The sequence below is a fragment of the Polyodon spathula genome, chromosome 2 (genome assembly GCF_017654505.1).
Source record: "Polyodon spathula isolate WHYD16114869_AA chromosome 2, ASM1765450v1, whole genome shotgun sequence".
NCBI classification, from domain to species: Eukaryota; Metazoa; Chordata; class Actinopteri; order Acipenseriformes; family Polyodontidae; genus Polyodon; species Polyodon spathula.
Window position 1 is genome coordinate 104,134,909 of NC_054535.1, and position 11,923 is coordinate 104,146,831.

Here is an 11,923-nt window from a genome sequence, read left to right on the forward strand (position 1 = left end):
TCATCATAGAAAATCAGGTAACGTGGGTGTCATCAGAATAAAAATTCATCCTTTACTTTTAATGCTATTTATCCATAACACATACTTGCAAAAATGCAGCACAGTCAATCACACAGTTCTAATTTAGAAGGCTTTCATGCATTTCAGTTTTATATTACTGATGCTAACCTCCATCTCCATTTTCTCTTGGTAATCAGCATGGAAGTTTTTTTATTATTATTATAATTATTATTTTTATTACATGCCCATTAGTAGCAATACACACTTTTTAATGTTTGGTCTTAGCTTCCATCAGTAAGACTACTAATGAGATCAACAAAAAGCTTCGGACAATGTCTCACAAAACATAAATTAGTGGAAAACATGCTTTCAACATGTATTGTCTTAAGCACTGCCCTCCGATTTTTAAGCCATTGAAGAAACAGTAAAATGTAACTCTACAATCCCCTTTTTGATATTTGCAATCGTGCAGAAAATAAAAACATTTCCATGTGTCAAATGTGATAATTGCTGTAAGATCATTGTTCAAAAAGTGTGCGACTAGAACGTGAATGTGTAAAAGAGCTGGAAGTAGACATCAACACTGTATTTATTGCACCACTACCAACAGTACTTTTAAAATGATATCATTGCAGGCAGTGAAAGCTGGGTCATAAGTTATTCTGGTGACACCAGTTAAAATGTATCCCCAAAAATTCAGACCTTATCAGCCTTAGTTGATATCATCAACATTGAGTGTTCCAGCATAGTCAAAGCTAGTTTCTCTAAAATCTTCCTTCATTTGAAATTCATTGTTTGTACACACAAGCGCTGACCTTTGTTTAACTTTGACAATGTCTTCCTATATAAGCTGATCGGTGAAGAAAACATCAGTCTCTCTGTGGAGTTGTATATCTGCAGGACCTATTTATATTTTAAAAGCATTGATGCATTTCTGAATGCACTCCAAAAATGAAGAGATTTTGTTTTCACATCCCTGTTTTTAATATTATAGCACTTAGCAATTTATCATTCATTACCATGACCAGACATCTAAGAAAACAATTATATGACTCCTGCAAATGCTTGAAAATCCTCTTGCACAGAATGATTATCATTTTCTGCCCTAAAAAAACAAACAAAAACAAAACAAACTCAAATCTATATCTGAACTAAAAGTCGTAGACAAATGGGGCAGCTCATGCCTTGAACATTAATGAAGGCACTCATAATTAACCTTCTATTGGTCCATGCAGCAGTAGAGGGTCCTTCACATTGAAGAGCGCTGTGGGAGGCTAGTTGAGGAACAACATCAGCCAAAGGCACAACTCCAGCATCTTTCTTTCTTTTATTCAAGTGTAATAGGCATATGTTTCAGTTTGCATTGTACATTATATTATATCAGCACTTCACGTCTTTCCACTTCCAGAGCTCCTTCCTTTGTTAAACTCCTCAGTGTATACCGATTTCATAATGAAAAACCTGCCTACTGAGAAAGGGCATGCATTCAAACAAGACAGATTCCCACTGAAACAAGTTTTGCACTTTTTATAAAAAAATGTTAGGTATAAAATTTTATTTTCAAACCAGTAATATAATGTTCATGCATTTAAGTTTGAGTTTAGAATCACTTTGTATCATTAACATATTGTATAATATATGGATAACAGGCTTTACTTGTCCTCTAAATACACTGTAATAAAAGAGTAACTGAATACACATATTGTTGTGGAGTTACAATGCAACAACATACATAGATCAACAATGAAAACATGATTGTGCATTCACAATGTATTTACTATGTAACTACGTGTGTTATAACAATGCAATAACAATGTAATCAGAGATACTTGCTGTAGAGTGCTAACTTTATTATTATTATTATTATTATTATTAGTAGTAGTAGTAGTAGTATTCTGCATGGCTAACATTGACACAGTTTATCCTTCATGGCTCCCACACTTTCAAAAATGAATTACAGCTCTGTTTCCTGCCTGCTTTGCAAATACAGATAATACATTTGTATTCAGTTTTCACATTCACTTCATGTCAGCTTTTGTGAGATCAGGCAGCTGAAACATTAAATAACTTAATTCTTTATTAATCCTCATGCTGCAAATTCGAAGTTTCCAACTAGTACTACAATGCTGCCTCACAACAAAATAGCTTATTGTACAGTAAATACTAGTTTCTTGGGCTTTTTAAATGCTTTAATGGTGTTCCTATTGTGCATAATTTCAAGCACCTTAAATGTTATTTATATTAACGGCAAAATAGCTCATTTGAGTTTGAGTTTGGTGGTCTCAGCTTAGCTGTTGCAAACTGGAATCATGGAGAAGGCATTGTTCTCTTGTTGTCTCAAAGGGAGGCCCTCAAAAGCAGACTAGAAGCATCATTGCAGGACACTGTGCTTATATTGTCAAAGATACATTTTTGTTAAGGATAAATAGTCTTTAAAGCAGCCAATCCATCATCTTTACAATATGTCCCCCAATTCCCTGTGATCCATGCAATATTTCTACAGTAAACACAGTACCAGTGTTCAAACTGTAAACAACTTCTCAGTCTAACTTCCATTTCTGTCTCTCCCTTTTGATACAGTATTTGAACCGAATAAAAGCTGTGCTGGCACTTTATAAGACAGACATCTTATTCAGCATTCATTTTATAATTAAATACATATTAGGCCTATTACGTGGTTATCTTTCCTAATGTATTTACTATTTTGCAGCTTTCTCCAGGAGACGAGACGCTTCAGCTTCGCTTCAGCCACGCTCCGGCAGCCGAACCTGGGGCAAGCCCTTTCCCTCTTCCCCTCGCTCGAGCTGCTCTCCTTCTCGCACTTGGTTTGCTTGTCTGAACGCACTGAACTCCTGACCGCCGTTTAGCCAGGCTATTTATAGTTTAAAAACCGCTAATTAAAATGATCCACGAGTGGGAATGTTACCTTTTTTTAAAAATACATAGCGTTGATTACATGGTGCTTTATGCATAGTTAATTCATGGAAAGTTACATTATTGCTTCAATATGTGTGCATTATAGAGAGGGAGTTATTTAATTTTGTATTTTAGTCAGATGTGTGTTATGTGTCCACGGTGCCCCCCTCCCCCATTTATAACGCTCTTCGGTTATAACGCTCATATTGTGTGTCCCCCGAGACCCATGTTAAAGTGAAGGAGCACTGTGTGTGTTTATATATATATATATATATATATATATATATATATATATATATATATATATATATATATATATATATATATATATAAAACAGTATTAAAATAGGTACAATGAAGACGGAACAGAGTGCATTGTACAGACGTTGTTTGCATTTAACAAAAACAATGTTATTTTGATTCTTGCATGTATAGAAGTTAATAGACGTTACCCTTCGGGCAAACTCTGCTGCAGCAAACCACAACTCAAATCCCACTATTTATATGAACAATGTCACATGACTCTCACAATGTATAATGCTAGAGATCTCGCTAAGAAGATGCAACAAATATTTGAATTAGTATATTGCGTCTGTCTTCATTAACATATTTTCTCTTAATACATACGACAACATTTTTACTTTGTTAAGTGTCGCAACTAAAATGCAAATTGCGGTATGTTTGCATTGCGGCTGGCCCATTTTATTACACCTACCACTTAGACCATAAAAACAAACTGGGCAGAAAATTAGCAAATTAAATTCAATGTCAATATTGTCAACCATATATATAGCCAAAAACAGGGGAGAAATTCAACAAAACAGTGCAGGTACTCATATACACAGCGCTTTCTAAACGTGTAATTAAAATGAGACATGAATAAATACTTTAAAAAAATGTATACCTATCGGTACACAATACATTTATAAATACAAAATAAGCCTTAAAAAATAACTGCTCAATTATAACCAATTCAGCACAAACAAGGAAGCTGAAAATACTGAAAGCATTGTATCCTCTGCATGTATCGCTCAGTCATGTCCTGTAATATAACACTGTGTTATTAAATATGTGAATTATATTATGTAGGCAGGATCATGTTTTGAAAATATCTGACCTCAGTCATCTGGTCTCATCCAGAATAACGTTGCCACTACAGTTAACAGAACTTAAAAACAACTTTGCATTACGGACTGCCATTACGAATAACCATTCTTCATGCAATTATGTAAAATACTTTGCAGCAAATGGGAGCTAATCATTAGAACTGAAATTAAAAGCATTATATTGTGCATTAAAACTTCACTATATAAGAGCACCATTTGAAGCTATCCAAATGAAATCTTAAAAGTTGTTCAAATCAGTGCTTTAAACTGAGCTTATTATGGGAAATCTACAGCTTTAGACAAGGTGGCATTTAATAGATGCAAGTGCTTTTTGATGGTTTCCTCTTAATGGTTCAACAGGGAATTTAATCATGGAAATATTCCTGAATACTATTCAGACTCTTCTGAAACACAGATGGCCTCAGTTAATGATGACCCTTGCTGTCTGTTTTAGAGGGCATTAACTTGTTTTGTCACCCTCAAAACCTAATCACACAAAGAAAGTTCAAAAGTTCAACACTAGGTAATACACGATTAATAATTCTCAGATTTAAGAACTGCACATGTGCATGTGTACACACATTGAGGTCTAGTCAATTGATATAAACATATTTTGTGACTTGTAGATGTATAGTGCTATGCAGAATATGAATAAAACTTACTTGCATGTTTGCTCTCAAGGCTCAGTTGCATTTAATATTCTATTTGAGATCCCATTGTATCTGTTTGCAGTTGATTTACATTGGAACTATTAAACCCAATTAAAAGCTGTTTTCAGGCATGCAGAATGACAATATCCCCAGTGCGCTGGAATGCTCACCGAAGCTTAGAGAGGGCTTTGGAAATGCGGGTCAGCGAAGCGCTTTGCTCAGCTCTCAACCTCTCATCAACACATCAGTCACAGCGTGAGGACCTTGAACCTGAACTCTTCATTTGGTTTACCTCATTGATAACACCGTGTAACAAATTTTTTTTTTTTTTTTTGTTCCTGGGTAGTAAGTGTTATTTCCTAATTGCTTATGCCTCAAAAGTATAGAAAATGGCTATTATTCCCCACAAACTTTGCTTTTGTGACCAGGACAGTGATATTTCAAAATATCACTATTTCCAATGGGAAAACGGGCAAATGTGTGTCTTTTCGTTCACATAAAGTCAGAAAAAAACAACATATGAATCCAAATTAACATGTATTTATACTAAAGTAATACAAAAATGACTACAAAAGATTTAGAAGTGAGTAGTTTTTTGAGATTTATGATTATACTGTATTTACAATCGTTAAGTGCTCTAAGACAAATGCTTTTAAGGGCACTATATAAAATAAAGTTGTTTATTATTATTATTATTATTATTATTATTATTATTATTATTATTATTATATAAATACTGTCTTTAGAAAATGTATTCTCCAACCGCCCCTGCAATCCGCTGACGTTTTGCAATCAGCAATGACAATGGCCACCTCTCTTCTGAATTATTTCAGTCTGCTGGCTGGGCATTATATGGGTTCAGCATTTTCCACAATGGAGAATACCTTCAGTACAGTCTGGAGGTGGAAGGAACGGGAAGGCATCTCTCTGCGCTAAGTGTGGACCTTTTCAAAGCTTATATCCATTAAGAACTGTTCAATGCCTGATGTAAAATTCATCATGATAAATCTGTGTGCAGTATTTTTGCCAAGCTTTTCTCATGATATTACCATACCAGCACCAAACCGGATCATCACTGCACTCACACTCACCGTTTGTAAATACCCACCACGAGCACTACAGCACGCATCCGGACTGGTGACCCTGTTTTGTATTATTGTGGGGCAGATAAAAGAACGTAATATTATCTGGTTGTGCAGAACCAGTTGTGTTTTCCGTCCGTGCTTTACTCATAGGTGTGTATTACAGGAATCTTATCGTTTGGTCACCGGACCTGGATTATAAATGAAACCCTTCCTAAACTGGATTACATTTGCCTGCCTGCGGTTATTTCTGCACTGCATCACTTCCACACCTGCACGCCATCATCAGCCAGTTTGCCACACATGCTTACGCATGCTTTACCATTCTTTCACTATGCTTTATTACACCTTTCTGTGCTTATACTATGGTAGACTTTTATAAAGGCACACAAGCCCATATGGATTTGCTACCCAGTTATGTTTAACTCTTTAACAGCAAATTGTGCCAGAATTCATACTTATCTGCAGCAGCAGTGGTTTAGTTTCCTTGTAGTTTCTAATACTACTAAGGCTAGGAAGGTAGGTAGGAGGTAAACATTAAAGATATCAGGGTATGGTATGTGCATTTTCATTTTAATACAATGAATGAAATGCTTTGCTGATAAATTGAGCTTGAAATGACCACAAAAGGTATTTTTTCAAGATCTGTACACTGGTTTTATACCTGTTCCTGCCTATTCTTTAACCCTATTATTGTCAGTGTGCTTCTTGAAATAATGTACAGGCATGAATGCAAAGTGTTTTCCTTATGGGAGCATCTGTCTCAGGCCCATTGTTTTCTGTTGGCAGGAGTTGGAACAGTGAGCTGGGGGAACGATTAACGTTTAGGATCTTCTGGCCCATAAGAAAGACCTGAGGCCATAATTTGTCCAAGGCCTTGTAAAACAAGCATGTAACCTGTCCAAGCCTGAAGAGTGTGACAAAGTTTACAGGGAATGAGCTGAGTGATCTGAAGAGTGTGGCAAAGTTTACAGGGAATGAGCTGAATGATCTGAAGAGTGTGGCAAAGTTTACAGGGAATGAGCTGAATTATCTGAAGAGTTGGCAAAGTTTACAGGGAATGAGCTGAATGATCTGAAGAGTGTGACAAAGTTTACAGGGAATGAGCTGAATGATCTGAAGAGTGTGGCAAAGTTTACAGGGAATGAGCTGAATGATCTGAAGAGTGTGGCAAAGTTTACAGGGAATGAGCTGAATGATCTGAAGAGTGTGGCAAAGTTTACAGGGAATGAGCTGAATGATCTGAAGAGTGTGACAAAGTTTACAGGGAATGAGCTGAGTGATTCAATCTTAGTTAAGTAAGGGAGGTTGAGCAATACATTTGAGCTACACCCGGCTTTAAATAAAATCACTTGATAGTCAAAACAGTCTATTAAACAGTCTATTAGCTGCTGCTAGCTATGATCAATAAGAAGTTTCAGCTTTTGTTGGCCAAAGTCCATTTGGGTATGCAGTTTTTCTGATACAATATAAAACGTATATGAATTAGCAAACTACAGTAGATTGTATTCAGACAGCAAAACATGGGTCGAGATATCATTATAATAATTTGATTAACACATCATGACAATTAATCAAATTTTAAAAATCCATGAGTTCTGTTTATTGTGTTTGTATTTCACCAAATTCTTTTTTTTTTCAGCTAAAAGGTAATTAAGCAGCATCTAGTACTTGGAAAATAAGGGGACCGATGCTATAGAGTTGCTATTCTCCTGCTTATTAAAAATTCTAAACACAAACTGCTTATCATCATTCATTCTCATTGTAGCATATCGTCCCATTTGCAGAAAAATTCATTTTCTTTGGATGGCAGAAGTCTTTTACAGTTGACAGCCACTCTTACACTTTATTTTTCCACTACATTGTAGTGAGATATAAAAATACATTCTTTTACGAATTCCACTGCTTTATACAGTCCGAGCAATGTGCTGCTGACAGCAAAATTAACAATAAGAAAAACCTGAATAAATTACTAATGGAACCAAAGGGCAGATTGAATTTTACTGACTGTCCAAAATAAATATAAAGTGGGACAGGTTACAGAATGAAAATGGTCATTGTTTATAGTATGTTGTCTTTTCCTGCACCTTTCAAAACAAAACTGTTTCTGTGTGTGGTTAAACATACCTGTATATCAATCTTTCAACTACAATATTCCTTATATTCACCATAAAGGGAATAAGAGGAACAGAAAAACAACAACCCTTACAGCGCATGACCACTTTCTCATGACCTTTACTTATTATTGTGTTGGGCCACCTTTTTCCACAGCCATGGCATAGACTCCACAAGGTCCTAGAATGGGACTTGTGGGATATTCATCCAATTTCTCATTAATGTTGCATGCAGCTGGTGCTGAGTGGTGAGCAGAGGATTGTGATGGTGAATGCATTGGCCATGCATTGGTGAACGGGTGTGTATATACAGTACATGTATACTGAACATGCAAACATATGGATATTTTATTAGAGCAATTGAAATATTTTTCCACTAAAGGTTCAGCTCAGAACATGATTCTCAGAGAAAAGTTGCATTGTTTTCAGCCCTTCACTCTAGTATGATTGCTATATGAACACAATTAGCAACATAATGGAAACAGAGCAAGGGCAGAACTAGCTTTATCTATTTACAATGTTTGCTGACAAAACACTTTAAAAGGAATGTATTAATTGACATAGAAACTAATTGCAATGAAATGCCAGGATTGCAATTAATGTGAAAGGTTAAAGATGTGCTATTTATTTTATGTAAAAGAGCATAATTTAACCAATGCAAGAATGCATTAGAAAAGGCATTCTCTTCCATTTGAATTAATTTACATTTTAACATGCCTTAGGAAGATAGCTGAAGAAACACATGCTTTAAGCATATTTTTTATTTTTTTGTATTTATTTTTTTTAGATCAAGGATTCAGTTTGGGTTTAGAACCTAAGAAGAACAGTTCACTTCCCTTGAGTTCACTTCCCTTGAGTTCACTTCCCTTGAGTTCACTTGCCTTGAGTTTATTTCCCTTTCCCTTGGAAAGTTTACTTGCCTTGATTTAAATTCAACACTTTCATTATATATCTGAGCACTTTGCTGGCCTTTTTTTATAGCTTCCCTTCATTGTCTAGATGAAGACATTTCTGAGTCAACATAACAAACCCCAAATACAATTTCATGGAAATACCTCCTTTTCATTAATTATTAACCCTGTCAAATCTCTGTTGAGACAAGTCTTTTTTCTAGTTCTATTGAAATGCACCACAGTTCCCCTTGCATTACACTAGTTTTTTTTTCTTTCCCTCCTGTCAGTAACGCAATCATACTATTAGTTCTGCATATAAATTTGTGTAGCCCAATAAACACACCCTTTGTCATGACATTTGGCCATCTCTTCAAACCTCCAAATGACTTTTTCCTAATAGCTAAAGAAGAAAGAGTGATACTGAATAGATTTGACTGCAATATTTTCCAGTTTATTTTGGAAATTGTATCTTTAAAGACTCACTATGCACTGTGAAATTATAAATTATTGTCATGTTTTATCTGCTCCAGTAAATGACATGAAACGCATTACAATTGGAAATTTGACAGACTATACTGTATAAGTTCACTATTTGACGGGGCACAGAGATGGATTTTCATTTTCTGTTTTAGTAAACCTCAAGTGAATTTAATGTGCACAGCTTCATCTGTAATAAATCATATAACTGTCTGTCAGCCTGCAGTAAATGCATAGATAACAATCCCCCAATCTTCCTTGCTTTTTAGACTGTTTTTGATTAATCAATGACCAATACGTTTTATTCCATATAAAAACATTAGACCATGAGAAGAATTACAAAAAAGAGGAGGCCATTATTTGTTTTGAGAATCCCAGTTCTCAAAATATACCTGGTACACTTATAAACAAACATTAAAGTTGACTAATTGTTATTCACATTCTGGTTTCTATGTGTGTCTCACCATTCATTCACTGTTGTTGGTGAAAAAGGTCTTGCTTTTATTCTTTTTTATTACACTGTGCTAGTCTATACTCAGTAAATGTTCCACTATCCCAAACCAGTGATTACGGAGCGTTCTACTTAACTTTGGCTCATTGACACCACACGACAGACAGCTGCAAGTCTTCACACAGAAAGTAACACAGTTGCACAGATATGCCGTACATTCAGATATGCCAGACAGTTAAATGTGACACTGGGTCCCTGTGTCTTGCATGATATAAAGAGATTTAAAAATAAAGTTGTACATACAGAAAAAAAAACGCGTGAGTGCCTTCTAATCGAAGATAACAGTGTTATTCCTGAAAAAGGTTCCACTTTTGGACAAGGTGGACAAGTCAACTGTTTTGTTCGTTTTTGTGCCCGGAATGTTGCAATTGTACAGTGTAAGGTTGCAAATGTATGTCTTTTTACTTATGTTATGCTACCTCAATAGTACAGTTATTAAAAACAGAAGTAACAATAAAACTCAGAATAAAACATAAAAATGTTATGGAAAAGCTATATTAAAAAATGTATGTTTTTAATCGACATTTGAAGATTGCAGTTCAAGGTGAATCTCTGATAAAAGGGGGTAAGGAGTTCCAGAGTGTGGGGGCATTAAAACAGAAAGCAGCCTCACCCATCCTTGTAACATTCACCCTCTGAATACATAAAAGGCCAGCATTTGCAGATCTCAGAGTGCGTTCAGGCTGATAAGGAATTAACATATCATTTAGATATTGTGGAGATAGTACATTCAGTGCTTTAAAAACTAGGTATACATTGTTTTAATCAATTCTGTAATGCACAGGAAGCCAGTGCAATGATGCCAACACAGGTGTAATGTGAGCCTTTTTTTTTGTTCTAGTTAGCATTTTGCACTAGCTGCAGGCGTGCTATAGCATGACTTGTTAGTCCAGAGAATAAAGCGTTACAGTAATCTAACCTAGAAAAAATAAAAGCATACTGTATACTGCATAGGCCTACGGTACAGATTTACATTTTTACATAATGTAATGTGTACAGAGAACACATTAATGTTATTTCATATAAAATAAATTAAGCACTAGGAATGCATGTGTGCAATATATATATATATATATATTAACTGGACATCTTGTTATTTTTGACAACCAGTTGTCTCCCGATGTGTCTGGTTTAGCATTTAAAGATGGTGCTGGAATATAAATGATCAATGCCTCTTCTTTCTGCTTTTTTATTATATGGGTGATTTATTGTCTCTTTGAAACAAGGGCAAATAATTACAAATGTGCAGCATCTGTAGTTTCACGGTCAAATCTCGGTTGTTTATTTTAACAGGAGTGTTCTGTTACTGTGTGGGTATCCGCTAAGAGACGAGAGAGACTGAGAGGGTTTGTAGTTGAAACCCAGCTCAGGTGTCCAGGTTATATTTATTTACAGACTGGTGTTGTATTTGCTGGTGGCTGCCACTAGGATACCAGTAATGGAATCCCTACTGCAGAAGAAAATACACACACACACACACACACACACACACACACACACACACACACACACACACACACACACACACGTGTTCATAATAATACATAAATCCTAAACAAAACACAGTGAGAAAAACAGCTAATAAAACAAAAGGTGGCAAGCGTAACTCCTACTAAAAAGGAAGTCCCGCTTCAGGAACCTTCTCAATACACAAACTAAATAAAGCTTTGCGGATTAAAATTCCCCTAAATGAATCCCTAAATGTAAATCTGCGATCCCAGTTAAAGACATAGTGATCATGCTGTAGCTCATCCTGGTTTCACACACAGTGATGATGGTTCTTCAGGCTTGCAGATGTAGACACTAAAAGAGCAAAAAAAGAACAAAGAAACTTTTTCTTCTTCTTCTGGTTAATCTATAGGGCGCATTCCATCTATTATTTTAGATGATTAGCACCCTCTATCTGTAGTCCATTGTCTGTCTTTATTTTACTTTAGTTTTCTGTCATCTTTATTTATTACTTATAATTTCCCTTCTTTTCCTGTTTCCTTTATATATTTCATCAGTATATTTTCTCTTTTCAGTCTCCCTTACTCTTTCCCTTTTCCCAGCAAGCTCTTTATGTTGGCCTCACACACCTCCGCTCCTCATATTGCCCACGTTTTAATAAATAATGTTCTACTGTTTCTGCAACTTTACATTTTTCACAAGAAGAAAGAAACTGGCTTTGCAGC